Genomic DNA, 12,210 nt, shown 5'->3' with positions numbered 1-12,210 from the left:
AAGCAGAACACTGGCCCACTTCCACATTTGCCACTTACTAGCCACATGACCTTGGTCAAGGTATGTCACTTCTTATCTGCAAAATGGAGGTAACGCCAAGACACAGGTTGGTTATGCTGTATTCAATCATATGATGGTTGTAACGGGTCTAGCACTGTGACTGACCCATTGCAATGAATAAATGGTAGGTATTGGTATTACTTAAAAACCATTATCACTCTTAATACCACTTAGCATTTATTTGGCCCCGTCAGCTGTGCCAGAATCATTGATATCAATACACATTCACTGAATGGCTGTTTTTTAGAATTCTGCTAGGTACTGGGACTAAAGGAAGTACAAGAAAATTCCCTGCCTTAGAAATTGGGGTATCCAGGCACAGTTGCCACGTGCCACAGGGGTCACGTGCACAATAAGGAAGGACGTTTCACTGAGAGGCATGTGGTTGCAGAAGGCTTCATGAAGGAAGTTTGGTTTGAATGAAACCTTGAAAGACAAAAGAGGGAGGGGCATGTTAGATGGGGTTACCAGAGGTGAGAAGCGGCATGACATGAATAAGAAACAAGGAATTCATCTGCTTGACCATATGGGAGGACTCCTGAAGGATAACGAGGAGTGGATTCACGGAAGCTGCTAAGGGCTTAAGGATGTTCACTGCCCAGGCTTCACAAAGCCAAGCTCTTTAAAAGGGGACTGAAGGGCAGGGGGTGGTTTAGGAAGAAGACTCTCAGAGGCACACATGAAGGGCTGGTGAGTGGGCGGCTGTAGGCAGGGAGCTGGCAGAAAGACTCCCACACTCAAGCCAGCCCCAGAAGACGTGGTGAAAGAGGGAAGACGAAGGCAGGCTAGGGTGGGGCACAGGCCAAATACACCCCTTCCCCGGGAGAGGCACAACACAGAACTGTGCGCACAGTATTGCTTCACTGACCACGGAGATTACACAACTGGAGCAGATGTGACTCGCTGAGCACCATGTGCACACAGATGGAGACCGCCCTGCCCCACCTACTGCCAACTCTCTTGCTTGATCTGTGGTGAAAGTTGCCTTGACTACTTGTCTGGGTCAGTGTGACCAACAACGCGCCCGCAGTCCCAGCGGCTGCCAGAGATGCTCAATATTGAGGTGACACGTTACATATTAACTAACAAAGCCATTTCACCCGCAGCTGTACTTGGGTTCCTCTGGCTCGGATGGCTCGGACGGCAAGCCTGAGGCCACGCTCCCTTGTTTGGTTTCTTGGCATGCTTCAGGCTCCATGATGTATCCCGACAGCATGCACAAAAGGAATCTTTCCCCCACCACACCAGGCCTACCGCGATGGTTCCTGGCCAGCCTCCCCCGCCCCTCACTCTCCACTGCCCCAGGTGACCCTTCCGAGTCTCCTCAGGGCCTTTCTGACTGCCTGCTCAGCTTCTGCCCAGGGTATTCAAGGCCTTCGTGCTTTGACTCCAATCTACGTTTCCAGCTCCACCTTCCTCAGCAGCCGCCTCTTCAGGGCTCCCCAAGCACAACCGTACCCGTGCCTCATGCTATGGGCCACACTCTTCCTTCTGCCAGGACCTACCACCACTGCCTTGTCTTCTCACTGACTCCTGCTTGTCTTTAAGATGAAGCTCAAATACATCCTCCCCGAAACTCTCCCCTTTAAGGCCAGGCAAAAAGCACTTCCTCTGTCCTAAATTATGAATATATACTCTTCATTAATATATTACCAATCGATATTTCATTTTAAATTATATGCCCATCTCCCATGTGGATGGTAAACACCCCTCATGTCTGGTCAGGGTTGTGTCTCGTCTTCCTTTGAATAACTAGTGCCTGACAGTGGCTGGTGCATATTATTAGAAAGTTAATAAATGATTCAATTAATATATTAGCACAAAAGAAGGCTTGCTATTAGAGTTATTACAAGAGTTCTCTGTCATCTTAAGAAAAAATGATAAATTATAGTGTAAGCACCGGCAGACACTGGAAGCTGCTGTTATCTATTAGTCACTCATCAAACACTTATTGTCTACTATACTCAGGCACTATTTTAGGCCGTGGTAGGGATAAAAATAAAAATGATAAGCATATAGTATGGTTTGGAAAATGAAGTACATACATATGAAAGAGAATAAGCCAAAGCAAGATACTCTAAAGGTCAAACTGTGGAAGGCTCTAGACCAGGGATGCCCAATCTTTTGGCTTCCCTGGGCCACACTGGAAGGAGAAGAATTGTCTTGGGCCATACATAAAATACACTAACACTAGTGATAGCTGGTGAGCTAAAAATAAATGCAAGAAAAATCTCATACTGTTTTAAGAAAGTTTATGCATTTGTGTTGGGCCACATTCAAAGCCATCCTGGACCACGTGTGGCCAGTGGCCCATGGGATGGACAAGCCTGCTCTAGGTGTTAGAGGCATTCATGGAGTCAAACGGCTGAAAAATATTAATTATAGCAACACCAATTAAGCACACTGGACATTTAGTTTATTCCACTCCCTGCGTCTTGTGCCAGTCAGATGAGAATTGGCCATATGTATAAAAGCTTATTGTGAACAGGCAAAAAGGCATTTGACATCTATCAGGAAAAACTTGCTTGTGTCTATTCTAGCACACTTATGCTACAGGTTGAGCCCATTTCTTTTGCTTTTGGTCTTCAGAGGAGATTTAAAAGTATTACCGTTTCCTTGCCAGAGGTTACCTTCTCGCCTTCTGCTCCTTTCCCTCTCCTGCCCTCAAGCCTGAAGTGCACCCACTAAGGCCTCAGATTTTACAATATCCCCCATGAACAACCAAATAATACACAGAAGTGTTTGTGCCTGGGCATATATCAAGGAAGGTATAAATGAGCTGCAGAGGGAAATGGAATTTCCTGGGTTGCCAAGGGGCTTTTAAAACTCATAAATACACCAGAAAAAAAAAAAAGAAAGGAAGCAATTATGGAAAGTTCTCTGGCACGCCCCTTTAACCAGGCATGCAGGCTCCCACCAGCACTCCAGTGTGGGCCTGGTGCTGCAGGGCATGGGAGAAAGGCAGGAAGAGACACTACAGCCACATCCCCACTTGGACTTTCACCCATAGGCTGCCCATTCAGGGAAGAGATTGGCTGAGAACTAGAAGCTCCCCAGGCCACCTAAAGCAGGCAGCTTTCCTCAGATACACTCAGTCTCTGCCCTGCTCACCCTCTCCACCAAGCTCTGCACATCCCTTCAATCTGTCTAGCCTGCCTGCCAGTGCCGGTACAGTATTTAGTAAACGTTTGTTGATTGGATACATGAAGCTGTAGAGAGGTTTGATAACTTGACCAAGGACATACAGGTGGTAAGTCCCGGAGGTTTCAAACATGGGCTGTCTGATTCCTGAAACAGTGCTCCTGACCTCTGTACTGCACAATGTGAAAGGGCTCAAAAATGGTACTCAACTGTATCCTTCTCCAAATACCTTAGAATATCAACAAACATGCTCTGTTTATACAAAATGGGACACAATAAACGTGCATGGAATTGAATCTTCACCTTGGAGGTCAGAAACTGTGTCTAACTGAACACAGCATGCTTCCTTCTCCAATATTCCACAAGAGGATGGACCTGTCCAATAGGACTCATCACTTGCTTCACTTACTATTGTACATGGATTTAGCACAAGCTTCTCTTGTCTACTAAACTCTCAACCTCTTAAGGACCAAGGTCATGTTCTATGTTTCTTTGCCTTCCCGGGAGCCAGCACAAGGCCTGGCACTTAGTAGTGCTTCATGGATGTCTGTCAATTGACTCCACGCTATTTCCAATCCTAGTGATGTCCTCCTGCTGGTCTCACTGACAGCTCAGCTCAGAGCAGCCTGAGACCTGGGCAGGTCATTAAGCCCAACAGAACAATGGGAAACTTAAACGACCCTTTCCTACCTTCTCAGTTGGAAAAATGCTTCCAAACAAAATCTCAGAATGAAATGTGGCATGGCTCCCTAATTAGGATCTCTCTCTTCTTCTAGCTGATGGAGGATTTCTGGAAAAGGTCTTCTTCCTGCATGTGAATCACTCTTCCCACGTAGTAAACAGAGGTGATGTTAATGGCAAAAGGACCGATTCCAGTGGGCTGGTTACATTCACCTTTCTTGCTTCGTGGGAGGTACAAACAGCCACTCAAAAGCAGCCTGGATGCTCTACCCAGAACAGGCACTTCCAAACGCTGCCATTTGCAAGTGGCCTCTAGCTCTGCTCCGTCACAGCCAAATCCTGCGCCCTCCACTGCAGGGTACTTCTGTGACGAGTTTCAATAAAACTATATTTACGCTAAACACAAGACCGAACAAAAGCTCCAGACTCTAACATCTTATTTACAAACATCTCAATTTGAAGTAATTAAAACAGTTGCAAAACTACTAGTTACCTTCCTTTCCTCCCCGCCTCTCCTGGTGTCCTGCTCACCAAAGAGCAGTCCAGAAAGAGAGTGTGTAGTTCTAAGAAACCACCAGTAGGTGGTGCAGGCAAATTCTGCTGAGGAGCAGGCCCTTGAGAAGCCAGGGGCCCTTGAGCAAATATCAGTCTGGGTTCCATTTTGATTGTTTTGGCTGGTGGTTTGGGATTTTAAGGCCCCGTCATTAAAAGACTGTTCCATTTCCAAATAACTTTTCTGGCTTAAAAGGAAGGACCTTTTATTGTTTTGTTGTAATAAGGGTTACCATTTAAGTACCTCCCAGGTGCCAGACACACTAGTAGGTGCTTTACCTACTTTCAATCCAGGCAACAACCCTATGACGTATTCACCATCACCTCATATTACAAAGGAGCTAGGACTCAGCAAGTTCTAGTGCCCTGCACACAGAGCTGGAATTGGTAGAACTGGGGATTTGAATCCAGTCTACATAGCTCCAACATCCATGCTGTAAACCCCCTGATATCACTTTGAAGCTGCTGATTCAGACAATACATTTGAGGAAGCCACAGAAGGGCTATTTTAGAGCAGTCCAGACAGCATCCCTAGGTCCCCAAGATCCTGAAATGACTGCCAAGGATACTGGGAATTCCATTCCTGGAACATGTCTCAGATCCCTGGGAGACCTACCTCCCCTCCAGAGGTTACCATTCCACGCTGGTAGGAGTCCTTGACTCCTTTTCTCATCTCTAAGACATGGAGTGGAGCAGCCCTGGAGGCAGCAGGATGGATTCTGGGTGGAGCAGCGCCGAGTGTATGTCTCTAATAAAGCCAGGCACAAGCTCCTCGGCTCACTGTCCATGGACAGTACAATTAATCACGTTCCCACTGCCACCTTCCCACCCAGCCTCGTGGTCATCTTCCAGAGTCTGCCTGGTTAGGAAAGGAAGTCCTTTGACACAGATCATTTCTTTCTCCCCAAGAGGGCATTTTTTCTGCCTCCGACCAGCACTAATCCCTCATTCTTATACATATCCTCCAACATATCTGCTCCAAGATTTCTGTTGTGGAACTGCCACCCTGCAGGGCTGCCCAGAGGGAGTCAACACCATTATCTCTGAAAACACGCCCCCGCCCAGCTGAGCCCAGGGAGGCCTAGAGGACAGTGCCCCAGCACTGCCACTTTCCTGATGCCCTTTATCATACCCTGCCCCCAATCCCCAATTGCCTTGACATCTGCAAAGCAAGGCAGGTGCTGGCCAGGAGGCCCTCTCTGATGCTGGCTCTCCACCTGTCCATGCTTACCACCTGTGGACTCCAGCTCTGCCAGGCCAATTAAAACATGAAATCTTCAGAGCGAGGGCAGTTGGCCATAAATGCCCAGGAACTTCCCCTGAATCGCTTCATTTTTCCAAAGGGGAGGTAAAGTCAAAGAAATACTAATTTGGGAGTCAGAAAAGCAGAATTCCATCCAAGCTTTATTACTAACTAGCTGTGCGATTTTGGACAGGTTCTTTAACTTCTCTCCTTCAGCATCTTCACGTGTAAAGCAGAAGAATTAGGCCAGGTGATCCTCCAAGTGCAAATATTCAGTGATTCTATGTGACTTGACACGAATTTCCTCTTATCAGAAGGGTAACTTGAGCTAAGTGAATGTGAACATGTAAATGGCAAAATAGGAAAGCTGTTCTGACCACCTGGGATCCTAAAAAGTCACTTAAGAACTAGGTGTCCCCGGTGTGTACCCATCGGCAGCTTGGACCATTGCCCATATGGCACTGATACACTGATCACGTAACGCCTGGTTTAATCCATGTTCTCCAGTGGCACACAAGTCTCGGTGAGGGCACCGTGCCTTTATCTCACCCACCGCTGTATCCCCAGTCCCTAGTACCACCAGCACAGTGTAGGCACTCAATAAATATTTGTGGCATGAATGAATTTCCACTGTACAAATCTGATTTCCTGACTATACCAGAGACCAGGCAGCAAGCACACATTTAATAGACTCTGCAGCTCTTCTCTATCCCTTCCCCATAGATTTCCACAGGAAAATGGGCTTCTGATGGTTCTAACAGTGAGTTTTGTCCAGCAGGGTTGCCTCTGGAGGTGGCTAGTTTCCCTCCTCCATCCACCCCCTCCCCAGGCAGCGAAGCAAATTCAGGATGACTATTGGGCATAGTGCCTCAAAAGCCACATCCACTCAAAGACACACAATTTGCTGCTGGGCCATGGGCTCTTTTTTCCCACCTGCTCCTTTTTGGCACATGCCTCGACTCTCATACCCTCCCTCTGTACTGTCTGCGCCCCCTGACACTGCAGGAGAGAAGACCCAGCATTTTCCAGGAAGCTTGGCTCCTGCTGGCTCTGCTAACCACCTGAGGGCATATCTTCCCCATATGGGATGCATTTGGTGCATAATTAGTCAAAGGCATCCGATTTCAATGAAGCCCTAGTTCTCCCAGCTTGGTCCACAGTGCACGAGAGAACCCTCTTAACCTGACCGGCAGCCTGACAGCTTGGCATTTCTGTATCTTTAAAGGCAGGCTGAGTTGGAGAACAGACTTTTAATTAAAATTTACCTTCCTATACATGTGTTGCCCCACCATTTACATTGTAATTTTCAGGTCACACATGCATATTAGTGCTACCTTTTGGGTGCTGGCAGTGGCAGCTCTACTGATGAAGGCTACACTGCAGGATCCATTGACTGGGGCTGCCAGAGCCATGGGTAGCTGGCATCCCGCAGCAGGGTGATTAATCTGTATGTTCTTCCTCATAGCTGTTCTTCCTCACCGCCTCAAGCATGGGGCGGTGGGTGGTCCTGAGGGAAAACAGACAGAAGGGAGGCACAGACCCACCACGGACACACAATACAAAATGCAAGGGCACCTTCTCAGCCCCACAGCCAAACTGTGTGGAAAGGGCCACTCCTCAAGACCTTGGAAAAACAGACCCCATCAAGGAACACAAACCCATTAATGGACAAGCTGACTCAGAGGGAAAATGGGGTTGCAAACACCTTTGATGGGGAGAGGCGGAAAAGCACTTCTGGGGTGCAATCAACCTATTTCAGGGCAACTAACTATGCTTTCTAGGTTGCCAGGGCCAGCTGGTTGATTGGTTCCTGAACTGTCCAGGAAGGCAGAATCTGCGCAAGAGCCTCAAACTCCAGAGCAAAGTAAACAGGCCATCATCATGTACTTAGCAAGAAATCCTCACTCCTCAGAGAGAATCTGGCTGGAGAGGGAGGCCAGGGAGGGTAAACGACAGGCTCTCATACTTACTGCACATTCATGCTCAAGGAGGAGAGGCTGGGGTGTGGGCAGGAAGCTTCAGCTGTGCTTCTCCAAAGGACAAGGAAGAGGAAAACAACTGTATGTCCTTGGGCAGGGCTCGGTTCCCTTTGATGACGCAGTTGTCAGTGGAATTCTTGGGGGTCTTCAACTCTAACTCAGTGCCTAGCACATAATCTGACCAATGAATAGTTATTGGATGATGCAAAAAAAAAAATGATCACAAATCATTTTCAGCCAGAGCTATACGTTAAAATCACCTGGAGAATGTGAAAAAATTCAGATGCCCAGACCACATCTTCAGAAATTCTGATTCCTGTTCATAATCGTGATTTCCAAAGTGTGGTCCCAGGCCAGCAGCAGCGAGTCACCTGGGAGCTTGTTAGAAATGCAAATTCTCAAGCTCCATCCTGGAGCCACTGAAACTCGGAAGCTGGAGCCCAGGAATCTGTGTTTACACAAATCCTCCAGGTGATTCTGGTGCCCACTCAAGTTTGAAAATGAAGGGCGTGGAGTAGACCGTAGGATCCTAGCGTTGTTTTTGTTAAATGATCCCAGATGATTCTTACGTGTGGCCAGGGATGAGAATTACTAACTTAAAGAATCACAGGAGCACTCCCGATGGCACATGGTCTGCTTTACCCAGAATCACAGAATTGGAGAGAGCTTCTCATCAGCCAAGCCCACATCAAGACCATGCAGGCTGAAACTGCTCTTCGGGCCCTGATCTCCACTGACCCAACCTTCCTAAACAGCCACTGAAGACACGAGCAGCCACGTTCATTCTCATTCCCTCGTTTCTCTGGAACTGCACCATGTGCAGCACTGCCTCAAGGGACACTGATCACGTATCCAGCGACACTCCATGAGGCACGGGTCGCAATCACAAACAAGACGAGCAGGAATGACTCAATACTTGCCCGATCCCTCCCCTTGGGAAGGTCATTCCCAGAAACCCTTCCTCTAGAACATTCCTTGGGAAAAATGGAGAGAAGGGGTTAAAAGTACCAGGAGACCATGAAGGAGGAAAAGCCATAATTTGAGAAATCCAGAAGGGGTCCTAATGGTAAAGAGCCCTCTGTCAACTGGGGGCAGGCCCCTGTGGGACCTCCCACCTCTGGGCCCGGAGGCTGGGGTAATTGGGACAGTCAGCCAGACAAGGCACACAGCTTCCAAATTTCTTGCATGACCTCTCCACACACACCCCTCGCTTTAGATTTTGCCTCCAGAAAACAAGAATAAAAATCTGCTTAAAATTCCTCTGGCGTTCCAATGTGCTTGGGGCACATGAGTAAGGGAGGGCCACTACCAATTTCAGTCCTGAGGCACATTCTTTTGGGACAGTGAAGAAATCCTTTCTCCTGTTATGAGCATTGCTCAGTAAGAAAAAACATAAAAGTTGTAAGCATGAGTTCCCAACTCACATTTCCCACTCTCCAGAGGAGGGCTGCTCATGACAGCCTGAGCCTGGGTCCTGTCATTGTTTCTTGTTTGTCTCCTTCCACTGGCCACAGTGCTCTCGGGGGAGGGACTGCGCCTCCTCGACTCTGCAGCCCCAGCCCTGTGTCCGGCACACCATCCACACTTGATCAACAGGAGCCCCCGAATGAACCTCACAGACCTGTTCTTCAGCCACCCAGAGAAGCCCCGAAGCCAGAACTACTGCAAAGCAGCTGGGTGCTGGGCCATCAGGCCCTGTTACCTGTACATCTTCCCACAGGGTCCTTCCTGTGCAGAGCCTGTAGACACTGGCCCTTCCTATCTGGCTTCCTGCCTAAGGCATATTTTCACCCGCTCGCTCCACTTTCAAGTATTATGTTCTAGGAATACTAGCCACTAAGACATCTTCTCAAATTCCTTATTAAAGAATAGAGCAGAGCCTAGGATAATTAAGGTTCTTGCTTCCTACTCCCTTTTAATGCAAACAACCAAACCTGTTTCCCAGGCCTCAGCAAGCTTTGACATTAACTCTAAATGGAAGGTCAAGCAGGCCAGTCTTGTTTCAAAGCTCTTTGCAAAGAAAAAGGACAACTGAAAACAGAACCGGCCAGGTATAAATGGCGAGTATTTAGCTCTTGGTAACTCTGTTCATTCTAATAACTCCGGCAGTCATCCATAATTCACACGAGGCAACATCCCTTTAAACAGCTGAGTGAAGAAAACAGGCGACAGGACTAGGAGACCTTCATTTTTAGTTAGAGTTCATCCCCTGGGAAACGTCCCTGGGCCTCAAACTCCCTGACTGTAACATGAGGGCTGGCCTAAAGGAAATGGCCTGAAAAGCTGTGCAGTTTGAAGAATCCCTATCTTCAGTGGAAAACGGCTGAACTTTACCATCCATGTGGTATCCCTTGCATGTATAACTTAAATTCCTAATAAAACACTCCCTTCCACTCTCGCCCAAAAAGTCGCTAGGTAGGTGCGCACCAGCCTCTCCTGAATGAGTACATTAGCAGCAGGTTGAGAAAAAGAGTAGAAATACCGTCAGATAAGAACATGGGGTTTGGAGACCAGGGAACGGTGGAAGGGAGCCTAGGAACGTAGAAAATAAGTCTCGTCCATCACTCTGCTCTGAGTGATTCCAGCTCTGCTGCACAGCGGAGTCCTCTAATTGAAAGCCAACCCATCTGGGATGAGGAGGTGTTTAAGGAGAGTTTCAGAACAGAGCTCCTAAGTTCCAAACGCTCCTGAGTGGTAGCCGGCACAGGCTATGGGCAAGGAAGGAAGGCTGCCATTTCCTCCACTACCTGGACTCTCCCTGCAGCCCTACCTCACCTTCACAAGTGGTTCCAGCCAGTGGTATGTTGTTAAATGTTTTAACAACTGGCTTTTAGGAGAGGGGGAAGGAAAGCTCTGGTTGTAGCATATGCCAGTTTTTGTGGTGTAAATATTCCCACTACTGCCCATTTCAAGTTATCAATGTGATGACACTGAATGCCCAGTGTAAAGGGTTGAGTTCAGTCAGCAATCATGAGCCCTTCCCACCCGCTTGACCCAAGGAAGAGGAAATTCCTGCTAGGTAACACACAGGGATGGAATGGAGAGAAACAGAGTGTTTCTACAGAGGGAGCAAGGTGTGAGTGACAGGCTGCCGTCAGCACTTAGCGGCCCGTCCCTCCTCCCAGAGAGCAGGAGAGATGCCAGGCACCACTGGAAGCCAACCCAGGATCTGCAGAACGGCCCTACCCCAGGCCCCGCTCACTGAAGGGCATCGCCCACCAGAGGGCAGGCTGGAGAAATGAAAGGAGACACATGGCCCTGGCCCATTCTGTGGCTACCAGGAAGGTAACAAGGAGGAGGCTTCAGGCTCTAAGGAAAATGAAGTTTGGGGATCACCGGTAGAAGTTAATTATCCTTGCTTCCCCTTGGAGCAGCGGGCATCCCTTCCCTGCAGACTCACACTGGAACAAGGCTGAACTGAGAGCCGCCTGCCTGCAGCTTAGGGGCAGAAGTGTCTCGTCCAACTGCCACTCAGTCAGGAAACTGAACAAAGCAGGACCCCATAGAGTGCACAGGCCCGAATTATGGTAAATTACAAAGCAATGATAATCATTTACATGTGTGCGTGTCTGCCAGTGTATGCCTCACTTTCACAGACCTTTTTTCTCTTTAATTCTGATCCTGGGAGGCAGACAGAACAGTGAGCTCTCTCCCTAAAGAGTTGACAGCATAGAAAAGAGTTGACAGCATAGAAGCGGGCAGTGTGCCCGCCTGGAGGGCTGTTCTGTGCTGCGCCTGGGTCCTGTTCTGCACCCTCCTCCCCCAGCCCCTCACTGTCTCTTCCTTTCAGTGGCTCTTCTCATTCATTCCATCTTGGCAGCAGCCGCTTGTGTAACTAAAACCGCAAGAAACTTTGTTTGGCTTCGAATTCAGAAGAAATTCCAGTAACTCACTTCCCACTACCAAAAAAAAAAAAAAAAAAATCCAGAGGTCTGCTCTAGAGAATTCGGCTTTTTCCATGGGTAAAATATTCACAAAAAAATGCTCCCTCTCCCCAGCTTACCCCACTCCCCCGCTGAAGCCCCAACATCTGAAAGACATCGGCCCCTCACTCATGCAGCCCGGGAGAGCCTCAGCACTTCCTGAGGGCCAGGGATGAGCTAGGGGGATGGCGGGTTCCTGTTTCGTGGCTGGAGCCAAGCAAGTTAAGAGTTGGTGAAAGACATGCTTGGCTGGTCTCTCTCCTCACCCGGGTATACTGCTGATTTTTGTTTTCAGTGGACAAGGAAGCCAGGGATGAGATCTCTGAGCATCCAGCTCCCAGATCTTGGAAAAAGGCATAGCCAAGGCCCTCCTTACTCCTCCCCACCAGCCATATCTAATATCTGCTAACATCCTTGCAAGCAGCTTCGTGCCTGCATGAATGAAGCACAAGTAGCTGCTGCTAACTCAGGAGGAAGGACTTTACTCTGCATGTCCCAGGCCCTTTCTATTGAAAGTGGGGCCCAGGATTCGGACCAGACGGCAGCATCCTCTGGGAGCTTGTTGCAAATGCATCATCTTGGATCCCCATCCTGGATCTCCGGAATCAGCACTGCATTTTCACAGGATTCC

General features: G+C 48.5%; 1 protein-coding gene and 1 long non-coding RNA gene across 39 annotated transcripts in view; both read right to left on the bottom strand.

The window, feature by feature from the left end:
* The window catches only part of CACNA1C (calcium voltage-gated channel subunit alpha1 C), a 720,825-nt gene that overhangs the window by 401,265 nt on the left and 307,350 nt on the right, over positions 1-12,210 (bottom strand). The gene's annotated exons all lie outside the window — the stretch shown is intronic.
* LOC129525792 (uncharacterized) overlaps positions 1-12,210 on the bottom strand; it is a 120,981-nt gene that overhangs the window by 90,385 nt on the left and 18,386 nt on the right. The window contains exon 1 of the long non-coding RNA XR_008670269.2: positions 1-12,210. This exon is cut by the window's left edge and continues 22,224 nt beyond it; it is cut by the window's right edge and continues 18,386 nt beyond it. This is a non-coding gene — a long non-coding RNA (uncharacterized lncRNA).

This window comes from Gorilla gorilla, chromosome 10 (genome assembly GCF_029281585.2).
Source record: "Gorilla gorilla gorilla isolate KB3781 chromosome 10, NHGRI_mGorGor1-v2.1_pri, whole genome shotgun sequence".
Lineage (NCBI taxonomy): Eukaryota > Metazoa > Chordata > Mammalia > Primates > Hominidae > Gorilla > Gorilla gorilla.
This window is presented reverse-complemented; position numbering and strand designations above follow the sequence as displayed.